The sequence below is a fragment of the Chamaea fasciata genome, unplaced genomic scaffold, assembly GCF_029207755.1.
Source record: "Chamaea fasciata isolate MVZ Bird 193981 ecotype frontalis unplaced genomic scaffold, bChaFas1.0.hap1 SCAF_16, whole genome shotgun sequence".
Taxonomy (NCBI): Eukaryota; Metazoa; Chordata; class Aves; order Passeriformes; family Sylviidae; genus Chamaea; species Chamaea fasciata.
In genome coordinates, this window is record NW_027094101.1 from 15,884,441 (window position 1) to 15,901,364 (window position 16,924).

The 16,924-nt window shown below is 54.4% G+C and overlaps 1 long non-coding RNA gene across 1 annotated transcript; it reads left to right on the forward strand.

Moving 5' to 3' along the window:
- The first annotated feature begins 12,565 nt into the window (after positions 1 to 12,565).
- On the forward strand, positions 12,566 to 16,046 carry LOC136298064 (uncharacterized). Its single transcript, XR_010723260.1, has 3 exons — positions 12,566 to 12,648; positions 13,201 to 13,343; positions 15,224 to 16,046. It is a non-coding gene; the product is annotated as an uncharacterized lncRNA (long non-coding RNA).
- The last annotated feature ends 878 nt before the right edge of the window (positions 16,047 to 16,924 follow it).

Sequence of the window (16,924 nt, forward strand, 5' to 3'; positions counted from 1 at the left end):
TTTCCACAAAAACATTGCCTTGCTTATTGAGGGGTTGCTCAGTGAGGGGTTGTAGCCTACATCACAGTCTTCCAGTCCATTAGGATGAAACTTTTTCCAGCCCACTGGAAAGAGTAAAGCTTGTGTGGACTCCCCATTCCATGGTGCTGCTTCCAGGTTTCAGCATCCCAGGGTGGTGCTGGAGCTTCCAGCTGAAGAGACTAGTGGAGCACTGTTGGGTTTCAGGACAAGGGAATTTGGGGAGTGAGGATCTAGGCCCTGGGATGTCTGTGTGGACATGCAGGTGCATTGGTGAAGCTGCTGGAGATGCTGGAAGTGACCTTTCAAAGCTGTGGAGGGCCTGCAGTGCCTAGAATGTTCAGGTTCTGTGGGTACTTGAGTGCCTACAAATGGCATGGGCAGAGGTGTGGGGAGGCCAGAAGCTGAGGGGTAATGGGTATGTGGGACCACTTGGGCCTAAGCTGATGTCTGAACTGAGGGAACCCTCCAATCCCTGGCTCCTCTTGTTTAGATTGTCATAGAGTATTGGTCTCTGCCATGAGATGGTGCTTGATGTAGTTGGACCACCCAGTTCTTCTCTTCCTCCCGTGTCTGCTTTCACCAAACTTGCCCTTGGCTCAGGCTCACTCCAACCCCATGCACTCAACAGTCACAGAATAGTTTGGGTTGAAAAGGACCTCAAAGATCACCTTCTTCCAAGTCCTGCCATGGGCAGGGACACCTTCCACTAGACCAGATTGTTCCAAGCCACATCCAACCTGGCCTTGGACACTTCCAGGGATGGGGCAGCCACAGCTTCTCTGGACAAATGCAGGTTTCCTCACATAGAAGTCAGTGATGGAACACGTTTTGGGTGTGCATGGACAGGACTTTCATCAGGATCATCCCTTCTGTCCCAGACACTGCTCAGCATCACCCCATGGGGTGTGGGGGTCCTTTCACCTCTCTTCTCAGCAGCCACAGCCCAGAAGGAGCAGGGCAGCACCACTGTTCAGTGGGCATGGATACTTCTCAGGGCAGAGCTTCAGCAGCGTGTGGTTTCTCCAAGCAAGGAGAGGCACAATGTGTCTGTGTCCCGCAAAAACACTGGGCACAGCCTTCTCAGGCAGGGAACTCCAGGGTTTCCTTTGGCACCGGATTTCTCCTCCACTGAAGTGGGGCACCTAAAACTCTTTGAGGAATTTGGTGACTGGAGTTCTCCATTTATCCTCCCAGGCAGCTCTTCCCTCTTCTTTCACCTCTGCCATCTGGGACTGTTAAGGAAGGATGGCTCCCAGCTGGCATCTCAGTGCTCTGCTGGGGCAGATCAGAGAGGCCAGAGCAGAACCACCACCCCATAGTCTGTGCTGAGGAGAGGAGTTCTCTCCCTCTCTCCCTCATTCCCTTTGGAATGGCCTAAAATCCTGGCTGAAGGACTGGAGGAAGCCACTCTGCACCTTCACTGAGTCTGATCTCTGAAGGACTTTTCCTGACTTCCCTTGCTTATGTCACCTCCATGTCCAAAGCAAGAATTCACCTTTCTTATTCCTCTCCCTCTGCCTGGCATGGTGAGCTGGGAACTGGGGACTGTACATGGGCTTGGCTGTACCTGGGATGCTGTAGCTGGGTCACCCTGAGCTGGTGCCAGGACACCAAGGGCAGTGGAGGAGGCACCACGGATTTGCTCAGAGGTGCTGCTCCTCCTGCCCTATAGACTGGGCAGGGCTTGGAGCACACACCAGGACAGGCATCCTTTGGTGGAGGGCTGCAAATCCAGGGGCAGGTCCACATCCACCAGCACCCAGCCAGCCCTGTCCACCCCTTCGGTGGTGGGGAGTGCTTTACACCACTGAGAGCTGCCAGAGCCCATGGGTGACACAGGGCAGGGGGCTTAGGTGGCAGCAGGGTGTGTCACACAGTCCTGGTGGCTGCAGCCAACAGCTATGGGCTTTGCAAGGGCAAGAGAGAGAGACTGCAGTGCAAACTGCTTGGCACTACAAAGTGATATGTTTTCCAAAATAGCTCTTCAAGGAAAAAAGTATTAAATCAGAAAAGCATCTGAAAAGCCTTGGTGTGCTCTGGTGCACTCCCCATTCCTCGAGCACGGATCCCCCGCCCTCTGCAGCAGCTGGCTGAGCTCAGTGTGCCGAGAAGCACTGTGCTGGGACTGGCTGCTGCAGGTGGTGGATGCCGGCCCACGTGGGAAGGGCCAAAACCACCGCCACATTTCCATCCATGTTTTTTATTTAACAGGTCTTTTCCCAGTATTCAGCTGGAGCTAAGTATTTGAGACGTAAAGGCAGCGGAAAGAGAGGCCAAGTTTGCAATTTCCCCCCTGCTTTGGGACTGAATTTTGCAGCTGGTTGAAATTTTTCTCATTTCAAAACGCCAGTGGACATTTTTCATGAAAACTCGGAATTTGGCCAAGGAAAGACACAAAATATGAGAATACTACAGAAAACTCAATGCTCTTTTTCTGTGTCGTCCAGCCAGCTCCACTCACAAGAGATCATGGGAATTTGGACAGCTGAACCCCAGCCTGAGTGGACAGACAAATGGATCTATGTGTCAAGTATTTTCCATCATTTTGCTCTTGGTAACCAAAGTCCACATAAATAAAAATTGACTGCATCACACAGGAAAACGCGCTCCTTAGGTGAAACAGGATCAAGCAAAGAGCATTTTGCTTGGCCAGCAGGGAACAGCTCAGTGCTGGGATGTGGGAATATTCCTCCTGGCGAGGAGCTGAGCCTCTAAGGGGCAAGACCTACTTAGAGTGACCCCTGTCATAGTCTGACCTGGTCTTACTTTCCTTGCTCTCCTGAAGCTCTTTGGTACACAGAGCAACTTCTGTCCATGCTACCATGCAGATCCAAGTGGATCTTAGTAGTAGCTTCAGCTGTCAGAGAGCAGTGATGGTGGCTCTGCCTGCCCATACTCTCCAGTCTTCTGTGGTTAATAACACGGACAAGTCATATTTTGCCACCTGTGGACATCGTACTAGGCAACTGTGGCCTGCTGCCACTTCTCAGGTGTGGTCACCTGTCCAACTAAACACATCCTGTCCATCCAACCTGTGCCATTCCCTGTGTCCCATACTCTCGTCCCTGTCCCATGCTCCATACTGCAGCACTCTGTCCATCACCCCTTACCCAAGCATGGTGTTTTACCCGGCACTTTACAACCCTCACAAGTCTCGTTAACATGCTAAATTTTGCTTCCAAAGTAAAGCACAGGCTCTGGAATTCCCAGCCCTCCTCCTGTCCTCCCAACCCAACCAGCACTATTTCACCCACTCAGACTCCTTCCAGAGGGCTGTAGGACCAGAGCAGAGCAACTTTTCCCACTCATGATCATGTCAAACAAGTGTTTGGGGAATTTAGTTGCTCCAAGCCCCTCTTGTCCTCACAAAGCTGTAAGAAATGTGCTGTTCCTCAATATACCTAGTGTCTTTTTACCAGCCTTGGGGGCACTTATTACATCAGCGTTAATCACCTGTCATTTGTTTATTTGTTCTTGTAGTCCTTCATCCAACCTATCTCCTTGCTCATCATTACAAGGGCACAATTATCTGGTTTAACCACATGCTTCCTCTGTGCACGGAATATGCAGCACCTGTGTGGGGTCTGGGGGCATAGGGAGGCCGGGGCCTCAGTTCAGCAGGGCCTGGGGAACAGGGAGACAGCTTTCCAGGTCGGCTGTGCAGGGGGAACATGAGGAAACCATTAATCGATGGGCTGGCCAGTGCCGTGTTTTCCTAAGGAAGAGCCGAAGATGGGGAACAGCTGGGGTCAGCGGGGCACCATCTGGAGAAACCCGTCAGCTCCCTCCTGCTGGGTTTTTCCCACCTCAGTGGCAATGGAGAGGATGAGGCAAGAGGGAAGAGTGGCCCCCACCAGCACCCTGGGGATGGGGGATCCTGCCACAGCCCCAGACCTGCACATGCCCCGGGCTGGCTCCAAGGCATCGCTGTGGTGGTGTGCCAGGAGCTTTGTCAGTGGCACAGAAGTCATGGCACAAAGAGAACATCCCGCCCAGGGGTGCTGCTGCCCCATCAGAGCCATGCCAGTACCCCCATGTCTTGGGCTCAGCATCCTTATGCAGAAATCAATGATTTCTCTGCATGGGGCAGGATCAGACCCTCAGCATCCATTGAAGCTGGTCCTCTATTTACACAGCCACAGTGAGACTCAATAAACAGACAATGTTTTCATCTTGGACAAGCTGCTCTATTCCAAAATCTTGGAGAACCAGCCTCTCCACTGTCAAATACCACACACTGCTTCTCCCCTGCACACCCGCATGATGGGAAACAATTGCTGTGCAGGAGCAGGGAGAGGTGGCACTTCCAGAAGATGGCTGGTCCTGGAGTATTCCCTGTCTGAGATCAGGCAGTGGCCAGCCCAGGCACACACAGTCACCAGCTGACCCCGGGTTGGCCACAGTGGGGATCATGGTCCTGCTCACAGCAGAGGGAGTGAGGATATGAAGATGGGCAGAGCAAACCCAGCTCAGCAATTCGAGGAGTCTGGAGGTGCTTGGGTTGGGTCTCTCCCTGGCACTGACATCCCCACAGAGACCTCTGCAGCAGCAGTGGTTAAAGCCAGGTGCTGCATCCTGCCTGTCCCCTCCTATCCCCTGCCTGTGTCCTGCCAGACAGATGACAGTGGGAGCAAACCGTCTCCAATGCTCAAAGCTCCAGGACTGTCACTATGCTATGGGTCACTAACCCGACCTCAGGGCCGTCTGCGGCTTTTGGTATGTGGTGACTCTTGAGTGTCCCTTCCCAGCCCTGCTGGCCACCCATGCTGTGATCCCTGTGGCCCCAGGACAGGGTTGGTGCTGCTCAGGGCAGTGTCCTGGGAGCCTTCGGTGCTCCCCATGCTGGGGCAGCTGGGGTTTGCACATCTATCAGGAAACCCAGCAGACCCCAACAGGCTCTAGCTGGCATCTTGAGGCAGAAATGAGGTGGCTTTGGCCAGCACACACATACAGACTGTTCCTTTTCCAGCAAATCCAGATGGTACCTGGAGCTGGGAGAGAGGCAGGGTGGCCAAAGGGGGCCCTTGGAGTGGCCGGGCAGTGCTGCCTGTGCACCAGCAAGGCTCAGTCATTCCTATGCCCAGCCCAAATCTGAACCACTGGCAGCAGCCCCCAGGATGTTAGTCCCCACCTCCACCTCCATCCCCATCCCTATCCCTTGCTCCTCACTTCCTGAGCAATCCCTTCCTGTCAGCCTGATGGCTGCAGGGGGAAATTCCTGGTCCTGACTGTTATGCAATATTAGCTCTCAGGGAACACCTGGTGAAGTCATGGGGCCTTCGTCTGCTCTGGGTGCTTTCAGACTTTTCCCTGGCATCCAGTGGGATGGCCATAAATCTCTGCTACTGCCTCCAAGTCGAACATTTCCTCTGAGCCCCATTATTAATTTTCTGAAAGATCCCATAAACCCCCAGATGGAAAAATATGGAGATATTTGCACATGTGCCGTAAAACACATTGCCCATCTATTTCAAATGGATGTGGCAATATATAAAACATACTTAGGGCATGAGCCAGGTTTCACGGTATTTAAACAAGGCAGCATGATGTAATTGGAATTTACAATGTAAGAGCAGATTGAAGCTGGGCCATGGGTGCATACCATATATCTCGGATCTCCTGAAGATTTGGCCTGAACTAGAATGACAAATACCTTTTGTACTTGTCACCTATATTTTAAGTGGGTGAACAGCTCCTTTCACAAAATATAATGGTTGGAAAATATATACTTTTTCCATCTGAATTTTGGAGCCTCTCTGGAGAGGAGAGATCTGCTCTGTTCCCTGTAACCTAACCTAGGGATGCAGGTGTCTCAGGGCTTTGTTTCCATTGTCCCCCAGCCCAGATGGCTCCTGTCCCTGGGATGCACAGTGCCACCACCTCTCCCACTGCATCACCTCGATGGTGGGGGTGAGGACCTCGGAGACTCCATGATGTGGGGTGGGGATGAAGACCTGCTGCCCATAGCCACTGTCCAAGGCCAGAGTGGATCAGTCTCCAACCAACCTGGTCTAGTGGAAAGTGTTCCTGTCCATGGCAGGGGGTTGGAAAGGGACGTTCTTTAAGGTCTCTTCCAACTCAAACCATTTTATGGTTCCCTGGAGGAGGAGAGGACAATGAGCCTCAAACACTGCTCTCCACTGCTGGGAAGAGTAGCTGGAGCTCCAGGGGTTGCTGGCATGGGCATAGGCAGGAGCTGGTACAGGAGAGAGCAGTCAATGGAAGTGGTGTCACCATCAGGTCCCCAAAAGAATGCTGTGGGGAAGCCTTTCAGGTGCCTCCACTTCCCTGCAGTGATGGCAGTATCAGGAAAAGCGGTGGGAACCGCTCCACAACCAGGCCATGAGAGGATGATGGGAGAGTAGGGGATGTGTAGGGACCACCCAAGCTGTCCCCATCACCAGTGCAAGCACTCCTCTGCCACCCATCCCAGGACAGGGAGGTAAATGGGCACAGCAAGGCTGGGAAGTTTTTGACTCCAGCAGTCCAATTCCTCCCAGCAAGGTCCTGATCTTTCCCTTCTTCGCACACTGCTCAGACCCCCATCGTTCTTACCAGTGTTGGGAATTTTGGGGAGGTGGGGGTTGCTAAGGGGCTGCAGACATGCCACTCTTTGCCTGCTGCTCCTTGGTACTGACCCAGCTGGGTGATGCGCTGGCACAGACCAGTCTGCACTTTGGCAGAGGAATGTGGTGTGCCATGTTTAGGGCAGGGACATAGTTGTGGGCCCTGTCCAAGGCCAATAACCCCATGGCCTGGAAATCCCCCTGAGTTCCCCCAGTCAAAGGGAAAGGCAAAAAAGGGAAAGGTAAGAGACACGAAAGGATAAAAATTTGAATTTTACTCATAGAGGAACTGGTGGCTCCATCCTAGCCAGTGCCACTGGTGGGTTGTGGGCATAGGGCTGATGGTAGCCTGATCACCAAGCCCAAGCGTACCAGGGTGCTGCAGGGCACTGGGGTGGCTGTGGGCACTCAGAAGGGTCCTAGGGAAGGAACTCATCTGCAGGCTGAGGACAGCAAGAAGGAGCCAGGAGCCTCAGCACAGAGTCCCTGGTGCCTGCCAGCTTCAGGCAGGGCTGGTGCATCTGGTCTGCCCAAACTCATTGTCCCTCTCTCCATTGCCATTTGAGCATTCAGAAAGTTTGGATGAAAAATTTTTGAAAAATTAATAAATCAGGTCCTTCCCTTCCGGCGGGAGGAAAACCCCTCCAAAAAAATGTCAGTTATAAATAATCTAAGTGATTTGTTTGGAAAATTTTGAAGTGCAGGTCCTCCCGAGAGCCAGCACAGTCTCTCAGCCTTGCTCTGCAGAGCCAGGAACCAAAAGCCAAGACGCTGCTCCAGGGCAGGAAGCCTGGATGCTCTCATAGCCACAGCTCAGGCTGGAGCCCAAAGGTGCTGCGGGCCACCTGCAGCCCAGCCAGGACTGGGAGCCCACCTGGAGCCTCCCCAGGGCTTTCCAAATGCAGGGATTCAGCTTCAGGGGACTGGGCTAGATGCTGAGGAGAGGGACAATCAGCTGGTTCAGCCCAGGCAAACTGGCTTTTTCAAAGGGTAAAACCAGCTGGACTGGGGATTTCCTAACCAGGTCTTGAGAACCAAGCAAGGTGCTGAACATGGCTGAGACACGGGACTGGTGTATGCTTCCTGTTGGTGTGGAAACCAGGCTACTGCTCCTTGGCAGCCCCTGGGCTGTCATCCTATGGGATCTTTTCCTGCTCCAAAGCTCCAGACTGAATTCCTGCTCCTGAATGAGCTGAACTGCTCTGCAGAAGCATGTGAGCAGCCATTAGCGGGACAGTACTTGTGGTTTCTCGAGATGTCCTCTATCATGTTCTGAAGGGCTCTTACTGCCAGACAGAAGGTCTCTGAGGGTTTCTCGTGAGCTTCAAGTGTGTACAGCACAGCGAAAACTGGTCAGCAAGGTGGTGTGTGTGCACCCCAGCGCCCAGACCTCTCAGAGACCCAGATATCAGAGGATGTTGAGCATCAGATCTCTGAAAGCTGGCAGCCTTTCCATCTCACCACAAGGGAGGCACCTGGAACCACTTCCCAGGCTGGGGAGCTTGAACCTCACCAGACGAAAGCATCAACCTCACCTGTTGAATTTTTGGCCTTCTGCTAATAACGGCATGTGTCCCGCAAAGGGCTTTGTGCTGAGTGCTGGCAGAGGTGTCCAGCTCCTCAGGTGCTCTGGAGCCAGTGGCAGGACTCTCAAGTGGGTCAAATGATGTAGAACTGCCTTCTACTGTCCTCACTGCCTCTTAATGGCACATTTCTCTGAGATGAGCTCTTTCAGGCCTGTTGTGGCCATGCACAGGTTGTGATCAGATTCTTCTCTTGGCTGACTGCAGTGGTCATCCGATATATTGGCTCTTTAACTCGAAGGGGAAAAAGAAAGCAGCAAAATGAACTTTTTTGGCCACCCCTGTGACGTATTTCTTCTGGTGCCATTAGAGATGCAGGAAGAGGAGAAAGCAAATGGTTTCAGTTCTGTGGCTTTACCTAAAGAGTCTACAAACCACCCTTCTACCACAGGAAGGGTGGGATTGCAAGAGGCTGGGAGCATTCAAACCCAGACAAAGCAGCTCTGACCAAAGGATGGAGCTGGAGGTGATGGCTCAGGAGGGGGTAGTGTGGATAATGGGAGATAAGCACAGCACTAGCAATTCTATCTCAAGAGATTGCAGAGGTGGCAGCTCTAGGCCAGCAGAGGCCCGTGAAGCCCTTCCTTGTGTGGCACACAGTGGGCACTGAGGCTACAGGCCTGACCAGCACATTAGCAGGAGTCAAGGAACTTGATAGAGAAACCACATTTCCATATATCTGGGTCATCCTTTAACATTCTCACCACCCTCCTCCATCTTTCTTTCATTCATCTCTCTCGCCTTTGACCTCACCCCTCCTCCTGCCAAACTTTCTCTTTTCCCAAGTTTCTTGCTGTTTGGCTGCTCATTCTCCCACTCCTGTCAGGGATGATAAATCACCTCTACAGATGAGCGTCATCAACATACCAGACTCATCCTCCTTCTGACCTCCTCGGCTCTGAGTCACTTCCAGGAGGTAAGAACTGGACCCAATTACACTGGAGAGGAGATAACCAGTCAACCCATAGAAGCAGGAACTGGTCCATTTCCCTTTTTTCCTCCAGTCACAAATCCTGTCCTCGTCAGTCCGACATGTGTAGTGAAGGCTGCACGTCCCCCTGGCCATCATGCTGTGCATCCAGCTGGGGCACCTCATGATGAAGAGATGCCCATGTAGACATGCCCCTCTCTTTCTCTTGATCTCCCTCACCTTGCTCCCCCCTTTCCCTTCCCCCTACACATATCTGCTCACATAGCTCCAGAGAATTTGTTTCAGATCACCATTAAGCCATTTGTTTCTTTCCACAGAGTTAAAAGCCTGTCTTCCTTGATTTAGTGAGTCAAGAGTGCCTAGGAGGAAGCGGAGAGAAGAAAAGAATGAAAGAAATAAAATAATGAAAAAAAGGTCTTGGGAACATCTGGAGTTGCTCTTAGGCAAGATGCAATATTCTTGGCCAGATGTTGAATGACTGGCTTCTACTTGGGAAACATCAACGTGTCAGATGTTGAAATCCCACCCGACACCCGCTTCCTTACCTTCCTTCCCTCTTCCTTGTCCTGCTCTCCTTGTGCTGCCCACATCATCCGGCTGGGATGGCACCCAGAGGAAGGGGTAGTTTGTCTGGGACCTTGATGGGTGTCATTGTGAGGCACATCGTGAGGCACACACAACTTGTCACTTGAAAATCACTGGTTCACCAAGCAGAGGGCTGTGGAGAGGCTGGGTGATCTTACAGTGGTGCTGCTTGCGCTGGATGAGGCAGAGTCAGGCAATGGAGGAGGAAGGGTTCCAAGGAACTGAGAACAGGGCTTCAGCAGGCAAAGACATCTGGGATCTCTGGCAGCAAAGCTTTCTCAGAGAGGCAAAGAAAGACTTTCAATCCTTTGGTGAGCACAGCTGAGCAGAGAGCTGCTATCGAGGCAGGGAGGGCACTGGCACACTGGAGGCCATGGAGCTGCTTCCATGAAAAAAGGGAAGATCCCGGACACACTGGTCATTCTGACTCACCAGCGTCAGTGCAAACGATTATGGGGATTTATCCCAGCATCAGGGCTGGCTGGGGGAGCAGGGAAAGTGGGTCAGCAAGAGGTGGTGTAGCTGAGGGGGTGACATCCATCCTGAGCCAGACATGCTCCATGTACCACAGCAATAGCTGGAACTGTCACCTCTCCTGGCTGGACCCGGCACAGCTGCCAGAGCACTCAGCTCCTGGGGGTGCCCCTCTGCAGCACCCTGGATGTAGTCCATCAATCCCACCCTGTGGTTCCCATCCATCACTTGAGCTGGCACATCCAGCAGCACCACACAGGGGTACTTGGGAGTTAAATATGTCTTCTGCCCGCCACTGGTGTGTAAATTATGAGCCACAATGTGGAAAAGCAAAAGGGGGAGTTGATCAGAGGAAAATCCTCATTGGCTGCTCAGAAGGAGGACACTCACCCCAGGACAAGAGCAGTGCTGGGTGGCACCTGCCATGCTGGGCCAGTTCCTTCTCCATGCTGGGTGTTCTGCAGAGGCTGAGGTCCATCCACCCGTGCCTGACCCAGCCTCTGGCCTCAGCTCCCAGTGCTGTTACTTCAGGGCCAACCCATGGCCTCCTCTAACCTGCTGCTCTTCAGCATCCTGCAACCCAGGGCTCTGCTGGTCCAGGGCAGTCACCATGTCGAGACCAAAGGACCACCCTCCTCCCTCATTCATACCATCATGAGAATTAATAAGGAAAGAGAAGATGTGGCTGCCCCATTCCTGGAAGTGTTCAGCCCAGGCTGCATGGGGCTCTGAGCAAACTGATCTAGTAAAAGGGGTCCCTGCCCATGGCAGGGGGTGGAACTACATGAACTACTTCAACCTAAACCATTCTATGATTCTATGACTCTGCTGTCAGTCCAACCCTGGTGCTGTCTAGGGTCTTGTAGTTGGCTTTCTGCTCCCACATCTAATTACAGTGGGTATCAGGAACCCAGGGTTTATGGCCAATTGTACGGAGGTTTTGCAAGCTGGAATCTATCCTCATGGCTCAGCACTGTCCAGGTACCAGGAGGAGCCCTCCAGGGCTCAGGGAGGGCTTCCCACACATCAGAGATTACGCTTGGTGCAGGATGACCACCAATGTCTTCCTCCTGAGCTGAACCAGGTCAAAAAGAGATCTGCCTCCCCTTCCAGGGAGAGAGGGAAAAGGAGGGTGGAGAAGTAAAGGACAGCTGATCCAACCCTCTCATCACCAAACTCTGCCTGCATGTGTCACCTCAGCAGGCATTGCACAGTGATGGTTGGGATCTGCCCACAAGAGGCTCCGAGTCACACCGGCAGTGCCCATGGGCACGCAAACACTCCTGCTTGGAGAGGGGTCACTTTAGGTGCTGCTCTCCCTAACTTCCTGTTAGCTGGAGGGTCCCAAAGCCCACTCAGGCCCTTATTAATACTTGAAGAAACTAAATAACCACAGGTAGAAGGAGCGTCTTCCACCTCTTCAGAGTAGGGAAAGGTACCACCTTAGCCAGCAGAACAAGGCACATGTCCGGGTCTGTCTACAGCCTTCCCTGCACATGCTTCCTTTTCGTGGACCAAAAAGTAATAGCTGGAAGGCCAAGAGCACAATCACAATCCACTCTTGGGACCTGTCCATCTCCTCATGGCCCATAACCCCCACTACTCTGCACAGGCAGCATTGCAGAAAGACACCCAGTCCTCTCATCTCTTCTGGTTCCAGCCCTGCAGGTCCCAGGCTGGGCTCCCCATGGCCAGGACAGTGGGGATATGCTGAGGAGATGATCTCCCAGCTGATCAGTACAGGCCTGCAGCAGGAGGGCTTGGTCCTTGACATGGCCTAGTGCACCAGTAGGGAAAGTCTGGGGGAGAACAGAAGGCAGCTGGTCAGGGGTCACCTTCTCTAGGTGCCCAGAGCCTTCAGCCCCAAGTGACAACAAAGTTTTGTGCTCCCTCCTGCTGTGTGGGGAGAATATTATGGTCCTTAATCCATGGAAGGGTGACCAGGATATGATCTGTATGGAAACAGAAGCAACTCCGAGGAGTAAATCAAGCCCTGGTCCCCTTTCTGGAGGATCCCAGCCTGCCTGGGAAAGCCTCTGACCCTCCATCCCTCCACAAGGATGGGATTAGAGGGTCCAGCCCCGTGCTACGTGGGGTTCCCTCTCCCTTGGAGCAAGCTGCCCTCCAAAGGTGAAGGCGGTGTGGAGCGGGGTGACAGAGAACCAGACAAGCAAGATCCCCCGTGAAACCCCCACGGGGTGTCCCCACTCCCGTGCCCCCACCCCACGGCAGCGGGGCCGGGTAGCGGGCGGGAGGGGAGGGCAGTGCCCGGGCAGCCGGGCTCAGGTGGCCGCAGCGGGGGCGTGGGGCCGGGACCGTGGTAATGACAACCAGGTGAGCGGGCGGCGATAAGCCCCCAGGAATGCGGCGGCGGCGGCGGCTGCCGGCCCGCGAGTCGCTCAGCCCTTGGATGGGCCAATTAAGTAAATAGAAAATTTGGAGCGCGGGATCAAAGCCCGAACGCGCGGGCTTTATTTATATGGAAAAGGTCAGATTATATTGGCAGATGTGTTAAAGGAGCGAGGAGAAAAAAACCTTTCAAAAACATTGGCCCTGATTTGAGGTTTCCTGACGGGCGGGACGGGGTTTTTTCTTTCTTTTTGGGCCACGGGTGCGTTGGAGTGCTGGCAGGGCGCTGGGGGCAGCTGGGAAGGGTACATCTGGCGCTGGGCTCGCTGCCCCTGCCCACCCACCTCCAGGACCCTCTGCCAGCAGCACAAACCCCAGCAACAGGGTCCTTCTGGCTCAGACCACCACCTTGTACTCGGTGGTCCCCCAGGTGATGCAGAGTTGGTCTCCAAAATGGACATGACGGCTCCTGCCCAGTTCTGCCCAGTGCTTCACCCCCCTGTTACCCCCAGCAGCTCCATCAGTCCTGGACTCTGCAGTCCGAGGTTATGTTCCCATCCACCCAGAGTCACGCTGGGTATCCCTGGCAGTCACTGCCTATCCCAGATCACTGTCCCACCACCTCTCTGCTGCCTTTTTGGTTTTCTTGGCTTGCAGAGGAGGGAAATCCACCTGTGTGATCTTCCCCCAGGAACAGCAGAGTGGCTCTGGATCACCTTGCTCTTCACATCCTGCTCCTGGGGGGCAAGGAGGTCTCCAGGATCAGCTGTCATCGATGAGCCTGGGGACATTCCCACTGCCCTCAGCACTGCCAGCAGTGTTTTGGAGCTGATGGTAAGGCTGGCGTTGGAATGGGTCCCCTCCGATTGCACTCCAAATCACCACCTCCCCACTGGTGCTTGGCCAGCCCCCCAACATGGCAAACGGGGGAAAACATCAGCTCCTTTAGAGCTCCAAAACTGCGGAAGGATGCCAACTTCAGCATCCTGCATCCCCAGGCTTTGCTCTGCTTCCCAGGAGGAGTGTGGGGGTCCTAGCTGAGGAAACTGAGGCAAGGGGGTCGGAGGGGAGAGGGGTAATGTGGTGTGAGCAATGGAGAGCAGCAGCATCCAGCAGCAAGGTGGGGAGGTGGCAGGAGGGACCTGTGATGGGGGAATAGAGGAATGCGTTCGCCTGGGCAGGAAATTGTTGGGCTCAGAGAGCTCGGGACCCGCCTGCTAAGAAAACAAGCGGAGGCCGAAAGGCAGCGGGGGTGCAGAGCTGGCGGGGGGGCAGGAAGGGGGCTCCGGGGGCAGGAATGCTGGCTATGCTCCCGCTCTGGGCAGGTGTGCTGCAGCCACGGCTGGACCTGCTGCTAGACCTGCTGCTGGCCAAGCCAAAGCTGCAGTTTGGCCGTGGGACCTTCATCTCTTCTGCATGGGCAGGCGTGGACCAGAGCAGCAACCCCAGAGGTGCAGTCAGCTCATCTTCTATTCTTGGCCTGGCTATGCCTCAGCTTCCCCAACCTTAAAATCACCCTGTGCATCAGTCACAGGCAGTGGAAAGACCCATCCCGGGGTTGCTGGGATGGGCACAAAGTGTCTGTGGGGTTGAGGATTTCAGGGCTTTGCTCTACCAGCCCTGGACCTCACTCAGGGCCATGCCCAAGGGAGCTCCTGCTCTTCACATGTTCTGGGATGGAAAGTCCTCTGTCGCCACTCTTCACCCTCCCATATCTTCTCCACCTGCACACTGGATGCCATCAATGTGAGCAGAGCCCACAGGGGTTGAAGCAGGTCAGACTAGGAGCAGAGGGAAAAGCCAGGGATGGTTCTGCTGAAAAGGGATTATGCAAGAGGGTAAAGCCAGAGTCGTGTCTAGGGGCAAGGGGTCCCTCATGTTGGCGTCTGCCACTTCCTGGTCCCCCACAGGGGTGCCACCCCCCTAGCTACCTGTCCCACCTTGTCCACACCAAGGGCTGCTCAGTGCAGTCCTTGAGAGGGACACGTCTGAGTGGTCTCTGTTCCCTTTAAGGGACAGCATGGCACAAAATACCACCTGGATCATGGCACTGCTTGGAAACTCCACTAGCGTGTAATACAATATCTGGCAGGGGCGTCTACAGCTTTATCTGCAACAGATCAGGTTGGAGCAAAACCTTCTGAGACAGCATCTGGAAGTGGTTTAACCCTCAACAGGTTTTGCATGAAATACCAATTTTCCACCCCTTTTATTTAGTTTATTGAAATTAGGAAGGAAAACTCTCCCTCCTCCCCTTCTCCTGTTCCCCCCACTCCTGAGTTCTCCTCTGGGCTCAAGCTTCTCACAGCTCTTCTGGAAAAGCAGAGGACATCATGGAGCTGCATGTCCAGCCAGGAGCACCTCCCCATGCTGTGCCAGGCAGTGAGGCTGTGCCAGCGCAGCATCATCAGAGGGGACTGAGAGGAAGAACATTGTGCCAGGCCACAGGCAGGGTCCAGGCAGGATGCAGGCAGCAACAGGAGCAGGATGGTGTGGAGGAAGCCCATGGTGGCCAGCAATGAGGTCGTTGGAGCAGGGCTGAGTGCAGCATCCCAAAGCAATAACCTTAGGGAAGGGCACAGCTCGTCACATGGGAGCTGGGCAGAAGCCATGCAGAGCAACCAGTGGCACCACGAGGGGCTATGCCAAGCTGTTAGCAGTGCTGAGGTTTCAGAGGAGGGATGTTTTAACCAAATCTGTTGTTTTCACTCCAGACTCCATCGTGCTGAGCCAAAGGGCCTCGCTGCGGAGCAGGGACACATGAGCTGCTAAAGAACCATCTCAGTGGAAAATCAGCCAAACTTTGAACTCAGCTTCAAACTGCTCCAGCAGCTGCTAGGCTCCACAGCCTCTCCCAGAGACTTTCCTTTATCACTGGAGGCAGAGGGAGAGAAAGGGACAGCTTTAGGAAGGGCAGTGTCAGCTTTGCCACAGAGTCTGCCTGCCAGAAGCTGCCAGCCAGGTCATGAGGGGTCTGGAGGGGCCGGCTCATACATGTGCCACGCTCACAGGATCTGAGCGGGTGTTTCCAGGATGGAGCTGGCACATTGGCTTTGGAGACATATTTCTATGTGTTTGCCCATGCCAGGTGGGGGCTGTAGAGGGATTGTGTCACTCCTGGCACAGGACAGCTGCAGTGTGTTGTCCCAGGGGAGAGCTGGCAGGGGACAGGGAACTGGCTCTCTTCCCACTGTGGGGACAAGGGGCAGGGGTTAGGAACATGCCAGGCCCCTGGCCAGGAAGGATGTACTGAAAAACCAGGAGCTGCACAGCCTCAGAAAGAGACTTGGGTACTAAAATAACTTCCAGGCTGGAAGCACACCCCAGACCTTGCCTGGCGGGAGGCGATAAAGGCAGATGTCCAGCTGCCTGCAGCTCTCTGGCACAGATCCTTCATGCTTGGGGACAGTCCTTGCAAGCTCTGTTTTGGACATCTGAAGAGCACAGAGAGTGTCTGGAAGTGGCACCAACCCAGGTTGCCTTACACAGCCTGGACATTCCCCTCCAGGAGTGGGATGGGGGATTATGAGGCTGCTTGTCCCCTCACTGGGTCCTGAAGTGGAAGTGGACAGCACAGCACAGCTCTGTGGCAGGGTCTGTGCTGGTTGTCCCTTGCTGCAGAGCTCCACCCCAGCTCTGCCACAGTTCCCATTGGACTACAGCATGGATGGAACCATGCGATGCCACTCTGCAATGCCATCACAATGCTGCTGCCAAGGCAGATCACCACTTCCTGCCACTCCTGCTCCTGTAAAAGGAGGATGGAGGAAGAGGGGCCCAGTGTGCACGTCATTAGGGTGCAGTGAGTGGGAAGGGGGGGCTTTAGCTCCCTCATGACCCAGAGATCTGCTTCAGGAGGCAGAGGGGAGTCCTCTCCTGTTCCATAGTGAGGGCTGCTCCTCTCCAGCACAGCCCCCAAGCCTTGCTCCCCACCCTCATGCCTCACTGCCCCCCATGAGGGGCTGGAAGGGCATTTGGTTTTTGCTGGCATTGGTCCATGCAGATCCCAGCTGCCAGGCAGGGAGGGGAGGCGAGGTGAAGCCAAAAGTTGTACAATCAGGCGTGTGAAGCTTAAGGCTTAGCTGTCCTTGATCCCATTCTTCCCCTCCCACGCCTATCCCCAGAGGACTCTGCCTTCCCCCTGTGCTGCGAGCAGGGCCAGAGCAGAGCAGTGGATGCATCCACCTGCAGCAGCTGCAGGCTCAGGAGCTGCACCAAAGCCCCTCTGCTCTGGAGACAGAGGGAGGGTTGCTGGAGGCTCCAGGAGCCTTCCCAAACACAGGCACCCCCCAGCATGCTGCTGCCTCAAGATCCAGCTGTGTCCTCATTCACATCCAACCCTGCAAGGGGTGGGCACAGGCTGGGGCTGGGCCCTGGTGCAGGACATCACCCCTAGGGATGAGATCCCAGTGCCC